Genomic DNA, 12,057 nt, shown 5'->3' with positions numbered 1-12,057 from the left:
CTGCTATGCATACTTTGACACATATGCTTGATTGTTACTTGGGTTTTGATGTTGATCCAATAGATCCTACTAAAAAGATATATCATGTTGTGCATTAGCGTTGTGCTTGCCATATAATTAATTTGATTGTTAAATCTGGTTTGAAAAGGCTTCAACCTTATACAGAGGTCTTTAGAACTGCAATTAACTTTCTAAATTCATCTAACCAGTGCATTGCACAATTCAAAAACTATCAGTGCAGGCCCCATGGGATACCCCGCAAGGAAGGGAGAAGAACTTGCCTAACTAGGATTTTTCCCCTATAATCTTAGTAGTAGTATTATTTTGTAATTCTACTAGAAACTCTCATTGTAAATCGACTAGGACTCTGGCCTCCTGACTATATAAAGGAGGGTAGGGCTCTTTGGATCGGGAGTTCAGACAACAATTGTACAACACAACACTTTACAATCAATCGAACACAAAGGCTAACACTGACTGGACGTAGGGCTATTACTCGATCTACGACCGAGGGCCCGAACCAGGATAAATCGACTGTCTCTTGCATTAACTGTCGAGTTCTGCATATGCTGAAGCCCGGACATACTGCCCCAGGGACCCCCATGGTAGGCTATCGGTGGTCAAACATCGACAGCTGCCGTGCCAGGTAGGGGCTTTCGGTGAATTTGCATCCGAGAGCTCAACAGACCTCGACAACATGATCTTCTCGATGGGATCAACCTTCATCTTTGGTTCATGGATCTGCGAGGCAGGCGACGACGGCAAGCTCCAAGGCCATCTCCTCGAAGATTCGAATCATCATCAGAACTTTTTCATTTCGACGACAACAACAGATCAGCTTGCCGGAAGATTTGCGCAGCTCGTAATTTCCAATCCAACTCGGATTTTGCGACTTCACGCATCCGATTCGAACTCAAGTTCCGCTTCTGAGATGAAGTCTTATCCGAGTTCTTTCAGAAAACTGAGTTCTTTTCTGATAAAGCTCCGGAGCATGACGTCAACCTATCAAGAATACTACTCAGAACACACTCAGAATACTTCAAAGAAGTTGGGTCCTCTTCCATTCGGACTCCACAACATGGCAACGTCTAATCAGACACGGCCCGAAGGATTCCTCGATCCGATGCTCAGAAGGCCACTAAAGAGAGCCTAGGAAGGTCTCGTTCTAACTATAACATCTCAAGACTGCATCGTTCACTGGCCAGGTATCATTCCTAAGGATGACGACACCCAACTAGTCGACGATACGACGATAAAAACTCTACCCTACTAAGAAGGAGATTCGATCTATGACCTTGAAACCTCTACTGAAGTTATCAACAGCTCTGGCAGTATAGAAATCAACGATGATGACAGAACAACTCACGCTAGAGAAGTATTCATGATTCGCCATCCTCGATCACTATTGATCCCCCTAGAAGTACCTGACGTGAGGTCTTCAGATGAATCCGAATCCAACATATCACCATTTATCCAGGGGCACGATGGTGAGACTAAGAGTCAGAGGCAAGCGAGAGAAAGAAAGAACAAATTGAAACAAGGACGTCAATGCCATGCTAAGCAGTGAAAGGATGAGCAGTAAATACACCCTACGATACCTACGATAAGATCAGAACAAGAGGTCGAAGAAAATCAGAACAAGAGGTCGAAGAAGGATGAGCAGTAAATACACCCTACGATAAGATCCGAGAAGCACTAGAAGAACTCAGGGCGACCTCATATCCCAATGAAAAACAAAAACAGCTTCGAGACTTTCTCCGATCAACAATCTTTAGGACAAACGATGGAAGGGCAACATCTCATGAACAGGAAGATCAAAATCAAAGGAAGTCCGCTTTCGAAAGACTTGGACCAAGTGGAAGTCACAACAGAGAGAGCCGAAGATATCACAGTCAAAACAACCGAGTCGAGCAACCAAGAAAGGCTAGAAGCAAAGCACCTACTTAGACAGCCACGCAGAACTACTCTCACCAAGACGACAGTTGGCAAGAAGGGGGCGCAGAATCAGAATATACGGAAGCCAGAACGCACGATAGATTCCCCTGTTTTGCAAACAGACTTGCTTCAATATGACTACCTCACAAGTTCAAGCCGTCCAACCACTCCAAGTATGATGGCAAGACCGAACCAAAGCAATGGCTCAGGATTTACTCACAATCAATTGAATTGGCTGGAGGGGACGATGACATCAAAACCTTGTTCTTTCCCATGGTCCTAGAAACCATGCCACTTCATTGGTTTGACAAATTGAATCTAGGATCAATCAGAAATTAGGAAGACTTGCAAAAAGTTTTTTGTGAAAATTTCATGGGAATTATTACACATCCAATCACCCACGTAGAGTTAAAAGGACTCAAGCAGAAAGGAGGTGAAAGTCTCAAAAATTACTATCAACGATTTGGCGAACTACGAGCTTAAGTACATGACATCACACAACGAGAAGTAATCGAAGCCTTCTCTCACGGAATCATGGCTAGGTGGCAATTTCAAGACTTCTGCAAAGAAAACCCAAGAAATAATGAAGAATTCAGAAGAACAGTGAAAAAGATGATTACTGCAGAAGAGAAGACACGAGAAAGATTCCCGGATAGAAACAACAAAGACAACCCGGACAGGCAAATTCCTCGAAACAGCAAACATCAGGAGAGAAAGCGTGGTCCAGACAACACAGTAGCAATGGCTGACAAATCAAAGAAATTTACCAAGCCCAGAAGATATGATGACATTGAGAACATATGTTGCCCCTTGCACCCCAATGGAAAGCACACCATCGGAAATTGCTACACCTTCAACGAAAGATACACTAGAAAAGATAGCAAACATCAAGAAAAACTAGGGAAACAATAAAGAAGACAATCAGAAAAAAGGAGACAACCTTGAAGACAAGGGATTCCAAAAATCTAGGGGGACAGTGGTAGTAATCTTTGCCAGGGTTCCAGATTCCAGAAGCAAACATCAAGAAAAACTAGCGTTACGAACCATCATGGCAGCAGAACCTGCTACACCAAGATATCTCAATTGGTCGGAGTATCCAATTCAATTTTCAAGAGAAGACCAATCAACCAGCGTAGGAAACGCAGGCCATTACCCACTGGTTCTAGATCCAACCATTGTCGGTATGACTGTTACAAAAGTACTAATCGAAGGAGGAGCCGAACTCAACATCATTTTTTCAGAAACTCTAAGGAAGATGGGACTACAACTTGTCAGGATGATCACACCAACAAGCACACCTTTTTATGGCATAGTACCCGGCAAGGTAGCAATGCCACTTGGACAAATCACTCTACCGGTTACCTTTGGAACTCCCTCGAACTACTGTACAGAGTTCATCAAGTTTGAAGTCACAGACTTCGATTCATCATATCACGCGATCCTCGGGCGCTCGGCACTAGCAAAATTCATGGCAATACCGCATTATCCGTACCTGTTGCTTAAGATGCCAGGGCCTAACGATGTTCTTTCTCTTTGGAGTGATTTAAAGCATGCATTTGACTGTGATGTTCAGGCTATTCAAATTGTAGCAAGAGCACAGGCAAACGATGGAAGAAAAGAAATAGCCACTATTACCGTAGAAATAAGCCAAGAAGAACTAGAGATACCGGCTAAAAAGCCAAGCATCCTAGCACCACCAAAAGAAGCCGACGTCAAGCAAATCGACCTAGGCACTGGTTATCCCTCAAAAACGACAACCATCAGTGCACACCTATCAGCAAAATAGGAACTCGCGCTCATCAACTTTCTTTGGGACAACAAAGATATCTTCACTTGGAAGCCGACCGACATGCCAGGGGTCCCAAGAGAGTTGGCTGAGCACAGAATTGATATCAATGAAGGCTCCAAGCCTGTGAAACAATGACTACGACGATTCTCCCCTGACAAGAAGGCAATAATTAAAAAGGAAATTATAAAACTAATGGCAGCCAGATTCATCAGAGAAATCCTTCATCAGATTGGCTAGCAAACCCAGTTCTAGTACAGAAAAAGAATACAGACGAGTGGCGCATGTGTGTCGACTACATAGATCTCAACAAACACTGCCCGAAAGATCCGTTCGGGCTACCGCGCATTGATCAGATAGTTAATTCAACAGCAGGATCTGCCCTATTATCCTTTCTGGACTGCTATTTCGGATATCACCAGATCGCATTAAAAGAACAGGACCAAAGCAAGACATCTTTCATCACTCCGTTCGGCGCCTACTGCTACAAGACCATGTCGTTTGGACTCAAGAATGCCAGAGCCACTTACCAAAGAGCTATCCAAACATGCCTTGGTGATCAGATCGGCGAAAACGTAGAAGCATACGTGGATGACGTTGTTGTAAAAACAAAGAACCCGGATACACTGATTGAAGACTTAAAACAAACCTTCGAGAATCTAAAAAGGTGGAGGTGGAAATTGAACCCAAACAAGTGTGTATTCGGAGTTTCTTCTGGACAACTACTCAGATTCTTGATCGGTCATCGCGGAATCAAAGCAAGCGCCAAGCAAATTCAAGCCATAACAGAGATGGGCCCTCCTCGAAGCGTCAAAGATGTACAAAAACTAACAGGCTGCATGGCGGCACTCAATCGTTTTATTTCAAGACTCGGCGAAAAAGGATTACCTTTCTTTAAACTACTAAAGAAGATAGATAAGTTCAAGTGGACGAAAGAAGCCAATGAAGCTTTCAAGAAACTTAAGGCATACCTCACATCCTCACCAGTCCTCACACCTCCAAAGAAAGACGAAGATATGATGCTATACATTGCGGCAACCTCTACTGTAGTCAGCACGGCGATAGTAGTGCAAAGAGAAGAAGAAGGGCGCGTGTATAAAGTACAATGCCCAGTATATTACATCAGCGAAGTACTGTCAGAATCAAAAATCCGGTACCCGCATGTGCAAAAACTACTCTACGCCCTACTGATCACTTCACGCAAGCTTCGTCACTATTTTGAAAGCCACAAAATTACCGTGGTGATAGATTTCCCACTAGGAGACATCTTACACAACAAAGACGCAACAGGGCGCATATCCAAGTGGGCGGTTGAACTCGGTGCTCTCAACATCGATTTCACCCCGTGAAAAGCAATAAAATCTCAAGCCCTTGCTGATTTTATTACCGAATGGACAGAAATTCAACAACCCATGTCAAGCACCATCCTTGATCATTGGAAGATGCACTTTGATGGATCACTCAAGCTAGGCGGAGCCGGTGCAGGCGTCCTCCTAATTTCCCCGGACAGAAAACAACTCAAGTATGTCCTTCAAATATTATGGCAAGCTACCAACAATGAAGCAGAATACGAAGCTCTCATCCACGGGCTACGAGTGGTAATTACCCTCGGAATCAAGCGATTACTCATATACGGCGATTCGGCAGTAGTCATCAACCAAGTCAACAAAGATTGGGATTGCACCAAAGAAAACATGGGTGCTTACTGTGCTGAAATCCAAAAACTCAAAAAACATTTTCAAGGATTAGAAATTCTACATGTCCTGCGGGATTCCAACATTACAGCAGATGCCCTTGCCAAGCTTGGATCAGACAGGGCAGAGGTCCCACCCAGTGTGTTCATAGAGGAGTTATCAGCCCCCTCTATCAAACAACCCGGTGAAATAACCCCTCAAATCTCAGCCAAAGGCACCCAGATCTTGGTAATCACCACTTCATGGACCCAGGTTTTTATTGATTACATCAAAGAGAATAAGTTGCTAGCAGAAAAATAGAAAGCCACACGAGTCGTTCGTAGAAGCAAGAATTATGTCCTAGTAGGAGACAAGCTATACAGAAGAGCCGCATCATCAGGAGTACTCCTAAAATGCGTCTTATTTGAAGAAGGCAAACAAATCCTAGACGAAATACACTCAGGTTGCTGTGGAAATCACGCCGCTTCAAGAACGCTAGTCGGCAAAGCATTTCGCACTAGTTTCTACTGGCCAACCGCTTTGAAAGACGCAGAAGAACTCGTCAGAAGATGCAAAAGTTGTTAGATGTTCGCAAGACAGGCTCATGTGCCAGCCCACAATCTCATCTGTATTCCACCCGCTTGGCCTTTCTCCTGCTGGGGGCTGGATCAAGTAGGACCCCTCAAGAAAGCAAAGGGCAGTTTCGACTACATTTTTGTAGCAATTGACAAGTTCACCAAGTGGATCGAATACAAACCACTCACAAAATACAGCGCAGCCAAAGCAGTTGAGTTCATCCAAGACATTATGCACCGCTTCGGCATGCCCAATCGAATCATCACAGACTTGGGTTCTTCCTTCATAGCTACAGAATTCAAAAGTTGGGCACAGTATTGTGGCTTCAGCATAGATTACGCATCAGTCGCACATCCAGAAGCCAACGGACAGGTAGAAAGGGCTAATGGACTCATACTAGCTGGATTGAAACCAAGACTGTATGAAGAGCTAGTAGACTATGGATCAAAATGGATTGAAGAATTACCCAAAGTAGTATGGGGACTACGAACTCAAATAAGCAGAGCCACCAGATACTCGCCTTTCTTCCTAGTTTACGGATCAGAGGCCGTACTACCTGCTGACTTGATCTAGACGTCACCAAGGATAGAACAGTATGACAAAGGAGAAGCAGAACATACCAGAAGATTAGAACTCGACAGTACAGAAGAAGTTAGAATAAATGCAACCCTACAATCAGCAAGATACCTCCAAGGACTAAGGCGCCACTACAACAAGAATACTCAGTCTCGATCATTATAAGTCGGAGACCTAGTACTAAGAAGAATACAAAAAATAGATGGATGCCACAAACTACTTCGTCCATGGAAAGGTCCTTTTATCGTCAAAAAAGTCATCGGACCGGGCACATACAAGATCATAACTAAAGACGGAAAAGAAGTCAACAATACATGACACATCAGTCAGCTACGAAGATTCTACGCATGAAAACAACTCAAGGGAAAATATGTATACAAGACACGAGAGATCAACGTTCATGATCAACAAAGATAGCGCCCACCAAAAACATATGTATCATTATGACATATCAATATTAATGATCAATAAAGATGATTCTTTCTCGACAAATATATGTCTCATCATGGCTTTCCCCGAGTTGTTTCTAAAAAGCAAAATGGCTGAAAAGACGCCTAAGCATCCTGACCGAGAGCAGAATAGCTGAAAAGATGCTTGAGCCCGCCGATGAAGGTAGCTAACAAGCTAATACCCAAAATAAAAAGCAAAATGACTGAAAATACGCCTGAGCATCCCGGTCGAGAGCAAAATAGCTGAAAAGATGCTTGAGCCCGCCGATGAGGGTAGCTAACAAGCTAACACCCGAAATAAAAAGCAAAATGACTGAAAATACGCCTGAGCATCCCGGCCGAGAGCAAAATAGCTGAAAAGATGCTTGAGCCCGCCGATGAGGGTAGCTAACAAGCTAACACCCGAAATAAAAAGCAAAATGACTGAAAATACGCCTGAGCATCCCGGCCGAGAGCAAAATAGCTGAAAAGATGCTTGAGCCCGCCGATGAGGGTAGCTAACAAGCTAACACCCGAAATAAAAAGCAAAATGGCTGAAAAGACGCCTGAGCATCCCGACCGAGAGCGAAATAGCTGAAAAGATGCTTGAGCCCGCCGATGAGGGTAGCTAATAAGTTAATACCCAAAATAAAAAGCAAAATGGCTGAAAATACGCCTGAGCATCCCGGCCGAGAGCAAAATAGATGAAAAGATGCTTGAGCCCGCCGATGAGGGTAGCTAACAAGCTAACACCCGAAATAAAAAGCAAAATGGCTGAAAAGACGCCTAAGCATCCCGGCCAAGAGCAAAATAGCTGAAAAGACGCTTGAGCCCACCGATGAGGGTAGCTAACAAGCTAACACCCGAAATAAAAAGCAAAATGGCTGAAAATACGCCTGAGCATCCCGGCCGAGAGCAAAATAGCTGAAAAGATGCTTGAGCCCGTCGATGAGGGTAGCTAACAAGCTAACACCCGAAACAAAAAGCAAAATGACTGAAACTAAGCCTGAGCATAGACCACAGCAATTTCAAGACAAGACCCTCCAGCTACTTGTTCCAAATAGCAAGAGGCTCGGGGGCTACACTGGAGGTACCCAAGAACACAAAGATCTACATATAACGAGTTGTTTACATGGCACAAAAGAAGGCCAGACGATACCCAAGAACACAAAGATCTGCCTATAACGAGTTGTTTACATGGGACAGAAAAGTACTCGACAAATCAGACAAGCACTCGACAAATCAAGAAAGGTTGTCAACACAAAGATCTATATATATAACGAGTTGTTTACACGGGACAGAAAAAGTACTCGATAAATCAAGAAAGCTTGTCAAGATAGCGCGCAGAATTATTTACAAGGCAAAGACGAAGGCAAGACAAAGTACTCGGCGAGTCAAGTAACTCTAACCAATTGGACAGATCACCCAAGGAATAAACAAGGCATCCAGGCAAAGAAGGCATCAACAAGAAATCTTCATTCAAAAAGAAGTATAATGTCATATTACAAGGCACGGGAATAAAGGTCAAATACATCAAGCGTCATCATCAGGAGAAGAGATAACAATATTAAGATTATCTACTATTCTACTAGCTAAGTCTTCAACCTCAGGCTCCATCCTCTCAATGTCATCAATGTATTCTTGACTGTTAGCTTCCTCTGCTATCTTGGACAAAGGAGCCGCTAGAGCAAGAACCAAGATCTGGGCCAGGACATTCTTGGTACACAGTTGGGTGCACCTCTTCACAAACTCTTGGAAACGAGTCGGAATTCGAGGAATTAACTGAGCCCAAGATTGCCCATCATCCGCTGGAGTTCGGAGAACGTCGGCTACTGAACGAAAGGATTTCCACAAAGCTTTCTAGTTTTTAGTAGTCGTCGCCAACTTGCCAGACAAGTCTTCAATAGTTTTTTGGGCCTACACAAGATCTCTATCAGCTCCACGCCTAATCAACTTAGCAAGCGCAAGTTCCTCCTCAGCATGAGTAATTACCTCCTCAGCCTTGTTGTGACTCGTACGAACAAGAGTCTTCATTTCATCAATGCCCTCCGAGAGCTTCTGCTTTTCAACCCGGAGAGCTAGACAAGGCAACAAACAACAAGTCAGCAGAGAGGAGAGTTTGAATGCAAAAGGAAACAAAAAGAACCCGCAATACCGTTGCACTCCTTCTTCATAGTCTCCAAGTTCTTCATGGCCTCCGAATTCTTTAAGGCCTCCTAGATAGCGGCATCCCTCTGCTTCTTGGCCTCAACAACCCGGGCATGAAGACTTTGTTCCTCCTTCTGATGCGTTTGACGCTCAGCCTCCATCTCGGCATGGCAGAGATCCAGCTCTACCTTTAGGGCGCTCAACTTAGAAGATAACTTCTTCTCGGTTTCCGACGAGAAGAAGAAGCCGGTATGGTCTCGAGAGAAGGACTGAACAAAAAGAAAGAGAGAAAAAAGGCATAAGAATAGGAGAAAGATGAACACCCAAAGAAAGAACTCCAGAAAACTTACTTGGAGTTTTTCTCCAAAAGAAGTTGTAAAGGTTGCGAAGTCTCCCCAAGAAGCGGTCAACTCTGACAACCGATGAGTGGCATCAAATTGATGAACCACATCTTCAGTAGAAAGAGGAGCGGAGGGAGAAGATGGTCGATGTATAGAAGACAAGGCCAAGGACACATCATGGGAAGTCTCGGCTGCCTCCCTAGATGAGTCCACCGCAATGGCCACGGTCACCTCTAGGGCAACCAAGACAGCAGCAGCATCATCACCAGAAAGCCTTGTCGCCCCCACAACCACTTCACTAACAGTGCGCTACGAGTCCTGAGGCTCAGTACTCAGTGGCACAACAGATGGCTAAGAAGAAGTCGATGGGGGGACAAGAGAAGACGAAGGCCTGAAAGTTGATAAAAGAACTCGCCAATAAGAACAAGAGAAAAGGAGAACAGAAGCAAAGAGATGAAACTAGAATCCACTCACCCAACTATCTTCTTCTTCGTAAAACAAAAAGAAGACCTCGCAGGAGGAACCACGGTAGCAAAAACATCCCCGCCACTAGGCGGTAGAAGCGGTATAGCCGGTACCGGAGCCCCGGAAGAACTCGGTACCAGAGCTACGGAAGAATCCGGCTCCGGAGCCATGGAAGAACCCGGAGCAGGAGCCTCAAAAGAACTCGTACCCGATGACCACTTACTACAAAAAGATCAAGACCCAAGTCAAAACAAAGAGGAGGGATTCAACAGCAACAAAATAAGAAAATAACTCACCGCCGTGTGATAAGGGGTGCGTCATCGCCCTCTTCTTCCTCAGTCTCGACCAAGGCCACCATAGCACCAGCTGAAAAAAGAACAAAAGTACTCGGTTCAAGACAAAAACAAGAAGGCAAAGGGACAGAGTGTATTAATATGCTCACCTAAGAGCATGCTAGCTACAACTAGAGTACCTAGACGAGTACTTGGCTGGCGAGACTTCTTGGAAGTAGGTAAACCAGATGAAGAACCATCCGCTCACCCCCTCTTCGAGACACTACGGGGACCTCGAGGGACTAGACAAGGAACATAGTCGATGCGGGACCCATAGGATACCCCGCAAAGGACAGAGAAGATCTAGTCTAACTAGGATTCTTCCCCTGTAATCTTAGTAGTATAACTATTAAGCAATCCTACTAGGATATCTCATTATAAACCGACTAGGACTCTGGCCTCCTGACTATATAAAGGAGGGCAGGGCTCCTAAGACGGGGACGACGATTGTACAACACAACACTTGACAATCAATCCAACGCAAAGGCTAAGGCCGACTGGACGTAAGGTTATTACTCGATCTACGATCGAGGGCCTGAACTAGGATAAATCGACTGTGTCTTGCGTTAACCATCGAGTTCGGCACACGCCGAAGCCCGAACATACTGCCCCGAGTACCCTCGTGGCAGGCTATCGGTGGTAAAACATCGACAAACATATTCTTCATATACATCAACAACTCCGGAAGAAACTCCAAGAAACATAGTGGTGATTGGGAACTTACTGGTTACAGAAGCCCCAACAAGGTTCTCTCTAGTATTCACCACGGCAAGGGGGCATCAAGAGGGATCAAGTCGACAAAGTTGCGCCCCAATTCCTACGGAAAGAATAAAACAACAAGACAAGGAAAATTAAGCAAAAATGGATACAGCAAAAGAAATACAGAAAGTACCCGCACGAAGAGAAAACTACTCACAACTGGAGGCAAGTTATTGGCAGAGAACTCGAAGATAGTAAGCGAGACAACGCTTGCTCCCTTTAGCATCTTCTAGAGATGCTCGAGAACCTCCTCATCGATCAACTCAAGAGCAGGGACCATTCGCGAAGGATCCTCAGCCCCAGAGTACTCGAAGCCAAAGTTCTCTCGCTCCTTTAGAGGCTGGACACGACGGTGAAGAAAACTTGAGACGATTCCGAAACCAGTCAAGCTCTGCTATTTCAGAGTGCTTATCTGCTCAAGGAATGGCTGGATCGCCTGAAGCTCGACTAGAGTCAGGGAGTTCTTTTCCCACCGGTCGTTAACCGAGGGACCGGATCTAGAATGCACGGCAAGAGAAGGAATCAAATTGGCGGCATAGAACCAATCAGCACGCCAATCCCTCACAGAATCAACCAGGTCATAGTCAAAGAACTTGCTTTTCAGACCCTAGCGAAATTGAATCCCACAGCCGCCAAGAACATTGGTATCTTCACGGCGGGGTTGAGACTTCAGATGAAAGAAGTGATGGAAAAGAGAAAGAGAAGGAGGAATTCCAAGGAAAGCTTCACAGAGATGTACGAAAACAGAAAGATGGAGGACGGCATTGGGAGTTAGATGGTTTAGACTAACCCCAAAATAACCAAGAAATTGATGAAGGAAGGCGGAAGCAGGAAAGCAAAGACCGGCACGGATAAAAGAGATGAAAAGGATGATCTCACCAAGACCTGGAGTAGGGACCCGATGTTCGCCTGGGACTCTCCATTCAGCAATGCCCTTGCTCTGGATCAGACCATTGCTGGCAAGCTCGCAGAGCTGGTCTTTAGTTGTTGTCGGAGCTGGCCAAGCTTTCTAGGCAGCCCTCATGGCCACGAACTCTT

The sequence above is a fragment of the Miscanthus floridulus genome, chromosome 1 (genome assembly GCF_019320115.1).
Source record: "Miscanthus floridulus cultivar M001 chromosome 1, ASM1932011v1, whole genome shotgun sequence".
Taxonomy (NCBI): domain Eukaryota; kingdom Viridiplantae; phylum Streptophyta; class Magnoliopsida; order Poales; family Poaceae; genus Miscanthus; species Miscanthus floridulus.
Note: the sequence above shows the minus strand (reverse complement) of the source record.